Raw genomic sequence first — 15,204 nt, 5'->3', positions numbered from 1 at the left:
TCTTGGAGCAGGCTGTAGAGTTAGTACAGTCAAGGGAAAGGGGATGAAAATTTGCCTTGAGGGTGATGATTATGACAGTGATTGTAGTAATTCTGACGAGTAAGCAAGTTGTACCTCACATTATATTTTAAAAATAACACTTTCCTGATGATCTCAGATAAAGTATGCCTCTCTTAGCATCAGTTAACACTCCAGTCACAATGTTTTTTATTAAGCTCCCATACTACTTAAAATTGATTGAACTTGATTATCTCTTCATCATTTTGCTATAAAATAAGTTCACTCTGTGTGTTATTGAATTTAACTTAGATACAATATATGGCATAATTGAAATTCCTAGAAAGACTCCAAGAAATATCTCCAAGAATACCACTAAGTTAAAATGATTAAATTATTTCAAAATTAAGGTCTCTGGAGATAGTATAAAAATTCTTAAAATCTAATACTTTGGGGGTAGTTACTGGACAGTGGTTGTATAGAAAGCTCTACACCATGCTTTCATTTGTACAATTTGACTTTTTTAAACTATAATCATTTTATTAATATCAATATGCATTTTAATATTTGGAGATAAAAAATTATCTGTTTGATTGTCTTACCTGAAAAAGTTATGGACTGATGTATTGATTGTTTGATATATGCATTCATTAACTTCACCACAATGAATCCTCATAGATCTAGAAAATAGGAGTAATAGCCTCTAGTATCTTTCTTTTCAACTTATGAAAATAGATATCATATGTGAGAATCAGTATTTATTTAATAACATTGTGAAGTTGAAAAGATGAAATGTATTGAAAGTTCTGCATTGTGTAAAATATTATGTTTTACCACACAAGCTGAATATATTTCAGAATGTGAGGAAGCTGAGACATAGGATTGTTTTATGCATATGTGCAAATGTAATGTATTGGTGGTAATTTATGAACAATTAATGGCTGTTGATTCACACCCCCTTCCTTGTTATTCACCCTCATAACTGTCATCATATGTTGTGAAATTTTAACCTGTTTTTGAAGCACCTTTGCTTACAAGCACTAGGCTAACTCCTTAATAAGCCCTAGAGAACAGAACATATTCTTCTGGATTTGATTAAACTATTTTTTAAATGGTTTTTCTTGGTATCTTGAAATTTTGGAATATACCATTTCCAGACCTGTTATCTTCCCACCCTCAGTTTCTCAAAAGGAATGTTAACCATGACCCCATTCTTCACATTCTGCTTTTCTTGTAATCGTTATGACCTATAATACTGAGAACCTCTGATAACTGCCAGAAGGCAGGGCAACTGTAACTTTCAGACTTACCTCCTGCTTGCCTAACTATAAATTCTCCCGTTTGCTTCTCTATGATGGTCTTTAGTTTAGGACCATTTGAAACAGCTTATTAAGAAATTTTATTTTTCTTTCTTTGCTGTTTTATGCTATCCCATTTACTGGCAGTTTACAAATAGCATTGAGTGACTAAGTTGGTTAAAAATGGTGACTACGGGACTTCCTGGAAGATGGCGGCTTAGTAAGACGCGCGGATCTTAGTTTCTTCTCCAGGACACCTACTAGGGGAGTAGAAACGATACAGAAAGCGCCCAAAGCCACAACAGAGATAAAAAAGACAGCGTACCCCATCCTGGAACGGCTGGCTGGCTGAGAGAAGCAGCTCGGGTGAGATCGCCGAGGCGCGCGGGCCTTACCGGGCGGGGTGGCAAGCGGCCGGAGTTACTCCCTTCCCCCTTCCCGGGCCGGCTGGGAGAATTGGAGAGGTGGTCCCCTGAAACCAAGGCGACTGGCGCCCACACCACGCGCAGCCCCCGGACCAACTGAGAGAATTGGATCGGAAACCCCCAGGCCGCGGAGAACGGTGACCCCGTGACTCCCGGGGAACGTGCACTCTCTCGGGCGGGCCGCTGCCGCTGGCGCCCTCCCGCCACACTTGTTGCCCAGGGCCGACTAGGAAATTCGGACGGGCTCTTTCCCTGGCTGCGGCGACCAGCAACCCTCCCTGCGTTCGGACCCCGGGCCGGCTCAAGCCGCTTCGGCTAGCGAACCCCCAGGACAGCGAGAGTTTTCCAAAGTTTAAGGTCCCACAGCACCTTTTACTGGTGGGACCCGCAGACAAACGTGTGCCACGAGCGCCACCTACTGGGCAGGATAAGAAAAACAGAACCCAGAGATTTCACAGAAAAATATTACAACCTTGCTGGGTCCAACACCAAGAGAAATCTGAATAAATGCCCAGATGCCAGCAGCAGAAGATAACTGTCCACGCTCAAAAGATTGAGAATATGGCTCAGTCAAAGGAACAAACCAATAGCTCAAATGAGACACAAGAGCTGAGACAACTAATGCTGAATATACGAACAGAAATGGAAAACCTCTTCAAAAATGAAATCGATAAATTGAGGGAGGACATGAAGAGGACATGGGCTGAACATAAAGAAGAAATAGAAAAACTGAAAAAACAAATCGCAGAACTTATGGAAGTGAAGGATAAAGTAGCAAACATAGAAAAAATAATGGATAGCTACAATGATAGATTTAAAGAGACAGAAGATAGAATTAGTGATTTGGAGGATGGAACATCTGAATTCCAAAAAGAAACAGAAACTATAGGGAAAAGAATGGAAAAATTTGAACAGGGTATCAGGGACCTCAAGGACAATATGAACCGCACAAATATACGTGTTGTGGGTGTCCCAGAAGGAGAAGAGAAGGGAAAAGGAGGAGAAAAACTAATGGAAGAAATTTTCACTGAAAATTTCCCAACTCTTATGAAAGACCTAAAATTACAGATCCAAGAAGTGCAGCGCACCCCAAAGAAATTAGACCCAAATAGGCGTTCTCCAAGACACTTACTAGTTAGAATGTCAGAGGTCAAAGAGAAAGAGAAGATCTTGAAAGCAGCAAGAGAAAAACAATCCATTACATACAAGGGAAACCCAATAAGACTTTGTGTAGATTTCTCAGCAGAAACCATGGAAGCTAGAAGACAGTGGGATGATATATTTAAAATACTAAAAGAGAAAAACTGCCAACCAAGACTCCTATATCCAGCAAAATTATCCTTCAAAAATGAGGGAGAAATTAAAACATTCTCAGACAAAAAGTCACTGAAAGAATTTGTGACCAAGAGACCAGCTCTGCAAGAAATACTAAAGGGAGCACTAGAGTCAGATACAAAAAGACAGAAGAGAGAGATATGGAAAAGAGTGTAGAAAGAAGGAAAATCAGATATGATATATATAATACAAAAGGCAAAATGTTAGAGGAAAATATTATCCAAACAGTAATAACACTAAATGTCAATGGACTGAATTCCCCAATCAAAAGACATAGATTGGCAGAATGGATTAAAAAACAGGATCCTTCTATATGCTGTCTACAGGAAACACATCTTAGACCCAAAGATAAACATAGGTTGAAAGTGAAAGGTTGGGAAAAGATATTTCATGCAAATAACAACCAGAAAAGAGCAGGAGTGGCTATACTAATATCCAACAAATTAGACTTCAAATGTAAAACAGTTAAAAGAGACAAAGAAGGACACTATATACTAATAAAAGGAACAATTAAACAAGAAGACATAACAATCATAAATATTTACGCACCGAATCAGAATGCCCAAAATACGTGAGGAATATACTGCAAACACTGAAAAGGGAAATAGACTCATATACCATAATAGTTGGAGACTTCAACTCACCACTCTCATCAAGGGACAGAACATCTAGACAGAGGATCAACAAAGAAATAGAGAATCTGAATATTACTATAAATGAACTAGACTTAATAGACATTTATAGGACATTACATCCCACAACAGCAGGATACACCTTTTTCTCAAGTGCTCATGGATCATTCTCAAAGATAGACCATATGCTGGGTCACAAAGCAAGTCTTAACAAATTTAAAAAGATTGAAATCTTACACAACACTTTCTCGGACCATAAAGGAATGATGTTGGAAATCAATAATAGGCAGAGTGCCAGAAAATTCACAAATACGTGGAGGCTCAACAACACACTCCTAAACAACGACTGGGTCAAAGAAGAAATTGCAAGAGAAATTAGCAAATACCTCGAGGCGAATGAAAATGAAAACACAACATATCAAAACTTATGGGACGCAGCAAAGGCAGTGCTAAGAGGGAAATTTATTGCTCTAAATGCCTATATCAGAAAAGAAGAAAAGGCAAAAATTCAGGAATTAACTATCCATTTGGAAGAACTGGAGAAAGAACAGCAAGCTAACCCCAAAGCAAGCAAAAGGAAAGAAATAACAAAGATTAGAGCACAAATAAATGAAATTGAAAACATGAAAACAATAGAGAAAATCAATAAGGCCAGAAGTTGGTTCTATGAGAAAATCAATAAGATTGATGGGCCCTTAGCAAGATTGACAAAAAGAAGAAGAGAGAGGATGCAAATAAATAAGATCAGAAATGGAAGAGGAGACATAACTACTGACCTCACAGAAATAAAGGAGGTAATAACAGGATACTATGAACAACTTTACGCTAATAAATACAACAATTTAGAGGAAATGGACGGGTTCCTGGAAAGACATGAACAACCAACTTTGACTCAAGAAGACATAGATGACCTCAACAAACCAATCACAAGTAAAGAAATTGAATTAGTCATTCAAAAGCTTCCTAAAAAGAAAAGTCCAGGACCAGATGGCTTCACATGTGAACTCTACCAAACGTTCCAGAAAGAATTAGTACCAATTCTCTTCAAACTCTTCAAAAAAATCGAAGTGGAGGGAAAACTACCTAATTCATTCTATGAAGCCAACATCACCCTCATACCAAAACCAGGCAAAGATATTACAAAAAAAGAAAACTACAGACCAATCTCTCTAATGAATACAGATGCAAAAATCCTCAATAAAATTCTAGCAAATCGTATCCAACAACACATTAAAAGAATTATACATCATGACCAAGTAGGATTCATCCCAGGTATGCAAGGATGGTTCAACATAAGAAAATCAATTAATGTAATACACCATATCAACAAATCAAAGCAGAAAAATCACATGATCATCTCAATTGATGCAGAGAAGGCATTTGACAAGATTCAACATCCTTTCCTGTTGAAAACACTTCAAAAGATAGGAATACAAGGGAACTTCCTTAAAATGATAGAGGGAATATATGAAAAACCCACAGCTAATATCATCCTCAATGGGGAAAAATTGAAAACTTTCCCCCTAAGATCAGGAACAAGACAAGGATGTCCACTATCACCACTATTATTCAACATTGTGTTGGAGGTTCTAGCCAGAGCAATTAGACAAGAAAAAGAAATACAAGGCATCAAAATTGGAAAGGAAGAAGTAAAACTATCACTGTTTGCAGACGATATGATACTATACGTCGAAAACCCGGAAAAATCCACAACAAAACTACTAGAGCTAATAAATGAGTACAGCAAAGTAGCAGGTTACAAGATCAACATTCAAAAATCTGTAGCATTTCTATACACTAGTAATGAACAAGCTGAGGGGGAAATCAAGAAACGAATCTCATTTACAATTGCAACTAAAAGAATAAAATACCTAGGAATAAATTTAACTAAAGAGACAAAAAACCTATATAAAGAAAACTACAAAAAACTGCTAAAAGAAATCACAGAAGACCTAAATAGATGGAAGGGCATACCGTGTTCATGGATTGGAAGACTAAATATAGTTAAGATGTCAATCCTACCTAAATTGATTTACAGATTCAATGCAATACCAATCAAAATCCCAACAACTTATTTTTCAGAAATAGAAAAACCAATAAGCAAATTTATCTGGAAGGGCAGGGTGCCCCGAATTGCTAAAAACATCTTGAGGAAAAAAAACGAAGCTGGAGGTCTCGCGCTGCCTGACTTTAAGGCATATTATGAAGCCACAGTGGTCAAAACAGCATGGTATTGGCATAAAGATAGATATATCGACCAATGGAATCGAATAGAGTGCTCAGATATAGACCCTCTCATCTATGGACATTTGATCTTTGATAAGGCAGTCAAGCCAACTCACCTGGGACAGAGCAGTCTCTTCAATAAATGGTGCCTAGAGAACTGGATATCCATATGCAAAAGAATGAAAGAAGACCCATCTCTCACACCCTATACAAAAGTTAACTCAAAATGGATCAAAGATCTAAACATTAGGTCTAAGACCATAAAACAGTTAGAGGAAAATGTTGGGAGATATCTTATGGATCTTACAACTGGAGGCGGTTTTATGGACCTTAAACCTAAAGCAAGAGCACTGAAGAAGGAAATAAATAAATGGGAACTCCTCAAAATTAAACACTTTTGTGCATCAAAGAACTTCATCAAGAAAGTAGAAAGACAGCCTTCACAATGGGAGACAATATTTGGAAATGATATATCAGATAAAGGTCTAGTATCCAGAATTTATAAAGAGATTGTTCATCTCAACAACAAAAAGACAGCCAACCCAATTACAAAATGGGAAAAAGACTTGAACAGACACCTCTCAGAAGAGGAAATACGGATGGCCAAGAGGCACATGAAGAGATGCTCAATGTCCCTGGCCATTAGAGAAATGCAAATCAAAACCACAATGAGATATCATCTCACACCCACCAGAATGGCCATTATCAACAAAACAGAAAATGACAAGTGCTGGAGAGGATGCGGAGAAAGAGGCACACTTATCCACTGTTGGTGGGAATGTCAAAGGGTGCAACCACTGTGGAAGGCAGTTTGGCGGTTCCTCAAAAAGCTGAATATAGAATTGCCATACGACCCAGCAATACCATTGCTAGGTATCTACTCAAAGGACTTAAGGGCAAAGACACAAACGGACATTTGCACACCAATGTTTATAGCAGCATTATTTACAATTGCAAAGAGATGGAAACAGCCAAAATCTCCATCAACAGAAGAGTGGCTAAACAAACTGTGGAATATACATACGATGGAATATTATGCAGCTTTAAGACAAGATAAACTTATGAACCATGTAATAACATGGATGGACCTAGAGAATATTATGCTGAGTGAATCCAGCCAAAAACTAAAGGACAAATACTGTATGGTCCCACTGATGTGAACGGACATTCGAGAATAAACTTGAAATATGGCATTGGTAACAGAGTTCAGCAGGAGTTAGAAACAGGGTAAGACAATGGGTAATTGAAGCTGAAGGGATACAGACTGTGCAACAGGACTAGATACAAAAACTCAAAAATGGACAGCACAATAATACCTAATTGTAAAGTAATCATGTTAAAACACTGAATGAAGCTGCATCTGAGCTATAGGTTTTTGTTTTGTTTTGTTTTGTTTTGTTTTGATTTTACTATTATTACTTTTACTTTTTCTCTATATTAACATTCTATATCTTTTTCGGTTATATTGCTAGTTCTTCTAAACCAATGCAAATGTACTAAGAAATGATGATCATGCATCTATGTGATGATGTTAAGAATTAATGATTGCATGTTAGAATGGTATGATCTCTAAATGTTGGGTTAATTTCTTTTTTTCCGTTAATTAAAAAAAAAAGAGAGAAGGGATAATTGGAGATGAAGGGATACAGACTGTACAACGGGACTGGATATAAAAACTCAGAAATGGACAGCACAATACTACCCAATTGTAATGCAATTATGTTAAAACACTGAATGAAGCTGCATGTGAGGTATAGGTTTTTTGTTTTTGTTTTTTTTGTTTTTTTTTCTTTCTATTATTGTTTTAATTCTTATTCTGTTGTCTTTTTATTTCTTTTTCTAAATCGATGCAAATGTACTAAGAAATGATGAATATGCAACTATGTGATGTTATTAAGAATTACTGATTGTACATGTAGATTGGAATGATTTCTAATTGTTTTGTTAATTCTTTTTTTAATTAATAAAAAAAATGATATAAAAAAAATGGTGACTACAATATTCATAAGTAGCTGTAATCCAGGGAAACCGGTTTCATGCTAACAGTCAAGATGTTAGAAATATTTTTTTACATTTTCTACATATCAGACTATCCTTTCAAGCCAATTATCAGATAAATATTGTGATATAGAACTGCAATAGGCTTTCATGATTTGAACACATAATTAAAACTTTCATTATGCTGCACACATGAATCAATGTTAGGTCTCTAGCTATAATGGAAATGTAAGAGTTTTGCAAAACTAAAACTTCATACCTTCATAGGAAGATGTGTTTTATGCCTGAGTCTGCCATTTACTTGTTTTGTAGCTCTGGGAAAGTTTTGAACATCTCTGAAATATCACTTCTTTATTTAGAGAATTTTTAATAATATCCAACTCATGAATTTAGTATTTAGAAAATATTTCAAATAGAGCTGGCTCTCAAAATCATGGCTATGTTGAAAAGAAGCAAATCAATAAGAATTACAAGCCACTGACAAAAGCATTAATTAATCCCTTCAACACTTACATTCCTTCCATCCTACACACATAGTTCTATTGTTTTTAAACAATCAAAAATAGAAGATGAAAACCCAGGGCTTTGTGTTTGTTAATGGGATTTTCCTGTTAAAGAGAATGTGACATTATTCCACTTTTATGACTATGGTAAAGGTAAAATCAGAGACTTATAATACAAAATATTGGGGACCTAGAGATATATAGGAGCTAGAAATGGGTGAACCATTATCTAATGAGGTTGAACTTTAATGTATGGGAATACATAGAAGTGAAAGGTGGTTCACTAGTGGGTCTATAAGTAATATTACCATATTGAAGTGAATGTGATTAAAAGAGTTGTATAGACCCATGTATCCCACTGATTAACACTAATATAAATAAGTTCTTCCATGAACTACTACTGCAAAGGTGTGAATCTTGTACAAAGAGTGTAAAAGCTCAGGCTATGGCGGACAACTGCTATTGCATGCTATGGGCTGTGCTTAACAGGAAAACACAACAGTACCACAGCAACACCTGGGTAAATAATGGGGGGAGGAACAAGAGTTAAGGGGAGTGTTCTAGTTTGCTAGCTACCAGAATGCAGTATACTAGAAGTGGAATGGCTTTTAAAAAGGGGAATTTAATAAGTTGCCAGTTTACAGTTCTAAGGCTGAGAAAATGTCCCAATTAAAACAAGTCTATAGAAATGTCCAATCTAAGGTATCCAGGGAAAGATACTTTGATTCAAGAAGGCGGATGAAACTCAGGGTTCCTCTCTCAAGTGGAAAGGCATATGGTGAATGCAATCAGGATTTCTCTCTTATCTGGAAAGGCATGTTGCAAGCACAGCAGTGTCTGCTAGCTTCCTCTCCAGGCTTTTTGATTAATGAAGCTCCCTGGGAGGTGCTTTCCTTCTTCATCTCCAAAGGTTGCTGGCTGGTGGATTCTCTGCTTTGGGTTCTGTGGCATTATTTGCTCTCTCATAATCTCAAGATTTTTCCAAAAATGCTTCCTCTTTTAAAGGATTTCAGTAAAGTAATCAGGACCCACCTGAAATGGGTGGAGACATGTCTCCATCTAATCAAGTTTAATACCCACACATTGATTGAGTCACATCTCCATGAAGGTAATCTAATTAAAATTTCCAGCATACATCACTGAATAGGGATTAGAAGAAATGGCTACCTTTACAAATGGGGTTAGGATTAAAATATGGCTTTTCCAAAGGTACATAAATCCTTTCAAACCAGCACCGGGAGGTTTGAATTTTCTATTTGGTGAGGGTGTGTTTATTGGTTATCTTTCTCTTGGGAACAATGAAATTATCTAAAATTGAATGTTGATGGACTGTTTGCTTTGGATATTATACATGATGCCCAGTGATTGGAAGTGGCTGAGGGATGCATGGACTGAAAAATAGATTTCCAAATGATAGTATATACATATGATCAAATAGTGTGCTGCTACAAGAAGGAATGAATTTGTGAGGCATGTAGCATTGTGAATGAACCTGTGTTTCATTTGAGACAAAATAAGCCATAAAGAAAAGAGCAAATTTTGCATGGTCTCATTTAGAAAATACTTATTAGAAACAAGGCACCTAGATTGTAAGCTTGTATAGCAGTCACATTTAGTCCATAGTGGTAATTCTTATTTCTGAACTTTGAGAGGCTGTGCTGTATATGTATAACCTGGTATTTAGAGATAAGAACAAAGTCAATCAAGTTGGGATTAAGGTAATTCAGAATTCAGGGGTAAGGAAGACTGTCTATATTTTAGAACATTAGCTATTCCTTGAGACTGAAGGAAGAAAGGTTTATTTTGTCCAGAACCTAAATTTTCTGTAGCACATAATCTAACTCAACCTGTCTGCATAAATTAGTTAAACAATCCAAACACAGAGATCCCAAAAGAAGACTGAGGGCTTCTAATCCTGTGTAGTGTAATGTAATGCCTGGATAAATCCCAGGGCGTATTAAGCAGATAATCAAAAAGTACTGGCAAAGTCCCTTGAGGGATGGAAGAAAAATTATAGAATTATTAAACTTTACCACTGGAGAAACGCCTGATATGTGTCAAACATTAGGCACACCCAAGCCTTCGGAAGGCTTATTACAAAGCTAGAATAATCAAACAGTGTGGGATAAACACACACACACACACAGGGATAAACAGTTCAGTGAAATAGAATTGAGAATTCAGAAGTAAAACATATCACAGCCAATTGATTTTTGACAAGGGTGCCAAGTCCACTCAATGGAGAATGAATAGTCATTTCAACAAAGGGTTCTAGGAAAACTGGATATCCACAATCAAAACAATGAAAGTGGACCCCTAACTCACACCATATTCAAAAGTCAAATCAAAGTGGAGCAACAACTTTAATATAAGAATTAAAAGTCTAAAACTCATAGAAGAAAACATAGGGAAATATCTTCAGGACTTTACATTAGGCAATGGATTCTTAAGCTTTATAGCAAAAGTATAGGTACCAAGAAAGAATAAATAAATTGAACCTCATCAAAATTTAAAACTTCTGTGCAACAAAGGACTTTATCAAGAAAGTAGAAAGACAACCTACTTAATGGAAGAAAATGCTTTAGAAACCATAGATTTGATAAAGGTTTGGCTTTTTACATAGCCAAAATGTAAAAAGAACTAAAAAAAACTCACCAACAAAAAGACAATACAATTTTTAAATGGGCAAAGAACATTTCTACAAAGATATAAAAATGACCAATAAGCCCATGAAAAGTTGCTGAACACCATTCATTCATCACTAGGGAAATGCAAATCAAAACCACAATGAGATACCATTTTGTATCCGCAAGATTTAAAGAATGCAAAATAACAAGTATTGGCATGGATGTGATATGTTTTTGGTAGAAATGTACAATGGTACAGCTGCCGTGGAAAAACAGTTTGGCAGCTCCTCAGAAAGTTGAACATAGAATTACCATGTGATGTGGCAACGTACTTGTATATGTTCAAAAGAATTGAAAGCAGGGGTTATAACAGATATTTGCACAATGATGTTCTTAGCGGCACTATTTACAATGGCCAAAATGTGGGAGCAACCCAAGTACCCATCCATGGATGAATAGATAAACAAAATGGTATATATGTACAATGGAATATTATTCAGCCATGAAAGGAATGATGTTCTGACACATGCTACAACATGAGTGAGCCTTGAAGACTCATGTTGAGTGAAATCAGACAGAAAAGACTAATATTGAGTGATCACACTAAAATGAAATATTTAGAATATCCAAATTCATAGAGACAGAAATTAGAATTCAGTTTACCTGGAGGAGGGTTGGGGTTAGAGAATGAGGAGTTAATGTTTAATGATGATGATGGTAGCACAACGTGGTGAATATAATCAATACCACTGTGTTATATACTTGATAGTGCTTAAAATGGAAAATAAATGTTATATATATATATCTAACCACACAAATTTTTTATAAAAAAAACTTTTTTCCTATAAAAAAAGAGTTGTTGCAAAAAAAAAAAACCCAAATCAGTTGATGCATATGGCCAGAAGGTTGTGAGAAGATGGCAGATTAGGGAGCTCCAAGATATAACCCTTCTGCCATCACAATTAAACAGGCAGGAACTGTCTAGAAACAGCTACTTCAGAACTCCAGATGCCAGAAGAACTCTGTACAGCATCCAGAGAAGAGCAGGAAGAAGAGGCTGATAAATTATTGTACGAAACATAAAATTGCTCTTCCATAAGGTAAGAGCAATATGGAACCCATATCCTACTCTTGCTGCATACCACTATTGGGTTCATCCACTGGCTAACTTGCTGGTGACAGAAAGGGATGTAAAAATCCTCTTCCCCTAGACAAAGGGAGGGCATGACCAAGCACTGACCACAGCTTTTGATTAATGACTTTGAATTACTAGGGCCCAGCTCTAAGGGTGGCTATTGTTTCAACCCCACCCCAAGAAGCTCTGATGGTAGCCACTATTTCAAGCCATGCTGAGTGGCAGAGGTGAATTGAAGAAACTTTTCTTCTTCAGGGCTGCAGAAGACATTTTTATGAAGAGCTGTATCTGCTTGGCAGGCCAAGAGATCTCAGCTTTGAACAGCTGTGAAGGGAGCTCTTGGTGCCCTTCCTGATCCTTTAGCCAGTGCATCTTAGAGTCAGTCTGTGCACCCTACATGGATCACTGGCCCTATATCAACAGAAAAGACTGACTTGGTAAAGTCCTTTCCACTGTGCCCCTCAACCTAAAATTTTCCCTCCAGACAAAAGCAGCTGGAGGAAAGGAAAGGCATGTAAGATCTATAGAGGCAGAAATTCAGGAGTAAAACCTTGTAGGCTTCATACACCAAGGAACAGGATGTCTGTCTCCTGGGAAACAGACTGAACAAGCAAACTCTTGAATACAGGGGAACTCCAAAACAACTAAGAAGAAAAAGCACAGGACAAGACACGAGCACAGAAAGACAAGGAAAACCATGTACACCATATTCACCTAGGTCAGGTGTTCTAGTTTGCTAGCTGCCGGAATGCAACACACCAGAGATGGACTGGTTTTTAATAAAAGGGGATTTATTTTGTTAGTTCTTCAGAGGAAAGGCAGCTAATTTTCCACTGAGGCTCTTTCTTACGTGGAAGGCACAGGATGGTCTCTGCTGATCTTCTCTCCAGGCCCTTGGGTTCCAACAACTTTCCCCAGGGTGATTTTTTTCTCCATCTCCAAAGGCCTGGGCTGAGCTGCAAGTGCTGAGATGAGGAATGCCGAGCTGTTAGACTGTGCTACATTGCGTTCTCTCATTTCAGCACCAGCCAATTAAGTCAAACGTCACTCATTGCAGCAGACATGCCTCCTAGCTGACTGCAGGTGTAATTAGCAACAGATGAGGTTCATGTATCATTGGCTTGTGTCCGCAGCAACAGAACTAGGTATGCTCACCTGGCCAAATTGACAACTGAATCTAACTAACACATGTCCACTCCTTGTCAACTTGGCAACTTCAAGCATCACCTTAAACAGATGCAAAAAAATTCTGTTCTTGCTGTGGACCTGTGAATCTCAAAACAAGTTGTCTGGTGCCAAGAGGCAAAGGAGGAAATTCACAGGATATTGATTGTCATTTCCATAGGGAGAAATTGGAAGAAACATAGATGTAAAACCTGCAGGGCAAGCGCCGTGGGATCTCAAAGTCCGAAAGTCATTTATCCTTTGGCTTTAGAAAGTGGCAGTCCCACCCCTTCCAAGGGCCTATGCAGTGGCCCGCCTCTTTCCAAATCAACCTTGGGGAACATCGAGGAGACCATCTCTGGATTCCACTCTCTCCAGGCATCAGGGCCACCCCTGGGCTCTCTGCCATTTCTGGGGCACACACTCAACCCCTCCACATGGTGGCAGCCAGGCTCTCCCAGTCCCCCAAAGAGCATGTTATGCCTTCTCCAAGGCCCGAGGCTGCACAACTCTTCCACTGCAATGAGAGGGGAGACTCATCCTCACCCTTCAGGGTAAACTCACCCTTTCCATGTATATGGGTGGGTCCACTCTCTTGGCCGAGGTATCTTGGCTTCAGACCTGAGCTTCCATGGTTCTTACTCTGCAAACTCCAATTTTTTTCCCTTTTGTGTCCTCCTTTGCCAAGATTGGCAGTGGTTCCATTTACACCAACAGTCTCTTCAAGCCCTCCAGGACTTCTCCATCATCTCTTCACAGTTCCTCCAAAATCTTCCCTTTAGCCATCCAAAAACTGTTCCAACATATCTGGTATTTGCAAGCTGCAGCAGCACCCCACTCTCCTGTACCAAATCTGTTCTAGTTTGCTAGCTGCCAGAATGCAACACACCAGAGATGGACTGACTTTTAATAAAAGGGGATTTATTTTGTTAGTTCTTCAGAGGAAAGGCAGCTAATTTTCCACTGAGGCTCTTTCTTACATGGAAGGCACAGGATGGTCTCTGCTGGTCTTCTCTCCAGGCCCTTGGGTTCCAACAACTTTCCCCAGGGTGATTTCTTTCTCCATCTCCAAAGGCGTGGGCTGAGCTGCAAGTGCTGAGATGAGGAATGCCAAGCTGTTAGACTGTGCTACATTGCATTCTCTCATTTAAGCACCAGCCAATTAAGTCAGACATCACTCATTGCAGCAGACACGCCTCCTAGCCAACTGCAGATGTAATTAGCAACAGATGAGGTTCACGTACCATTGGCTTGAGTCTGCAGCAACAGAACTAGGTATGCTCACCTGGCCAAGCTGACAACTGAATCTAACTAACACAGCAGGCATTCCTGATAAGAAGACTGATGTTCAAGAAACTTTCTGTCTTATCACCTGTTGGTCACAAAATCAAGAAACAGTCGTCTCAGGTAATAAATACCAGGATTAAATTATTAAAATGTACACCGAGCAAGATGAATACAAAACAAAAAAAGAAATAGGAAATGATGGTCTAAACAAAAAGGACAAATCTTCAGAAACCAACCATGAAAAAGGCCAGAAGGTGGGCATGCAAGACAAAACCTTTAAAAAATGATCTTAATGTGCTCAAGGAGATAAAGGAAAATACAGGTTTGTTCTGCTCAACTGATGTTGCTATTGCATGATCTTGTCAATAAATTGTTGAAATGTGCACTCCAACTGGGAGGACTGGCTATCTTCCCAGAGGGAGATGTACTTTCATAACGTTGATAAAGAACTTAAGGATATCTGGAAAACCATGAATAAACAATATGAGAATCTTAGCAAAGAGATAGACGTTTTAAAAGGAACCAAAGACCAACTGGAGTTGAATATCACAATAACTGAAATACAAAATGTCTGGAA

General features: G+C 38.1%; 1 long non-coding RNA gene across 1 annotated transcript in view; it reads right to left on the bottom strand.

Annotated features, from left to right (window-relative positions):
- Positions 1 to 580: 580 nt before the first annotated feature.
- Positions 581 to 15,204, bottom strand: part of LOC143656905 (uncharacterized) — a 142,882-nt gene continuing 128,258 nt past the window's right edge. The window contains exon 7 of the long non-coding RNA XR_013162625.1: positions 581 to 677. This is a non-coding gene — a long non-coding RNA (uncharacterized LOC143656905). The remainder of the gene's footprint in view (positions 678 to 15,204) is intronic.

This window comes from Tamandua tetradactyla, chromosome 15 (assembly GCF_023851605.1).
Source record: "Tamandua tetradactyla isolate mTamTet1 chromosome 15, mTamTet1.pri, whole genome shotgun sequence".
Lineage (NCBI taxonomy): Eukaryota > Metazoa > Chordata > Mammalia > Pilosa > Myrmecophagidae > Tamandua > Tamandua tetradactyla.
This window is presented reverse-complemented; position numbering and strand designations above follow the sequence as displayed.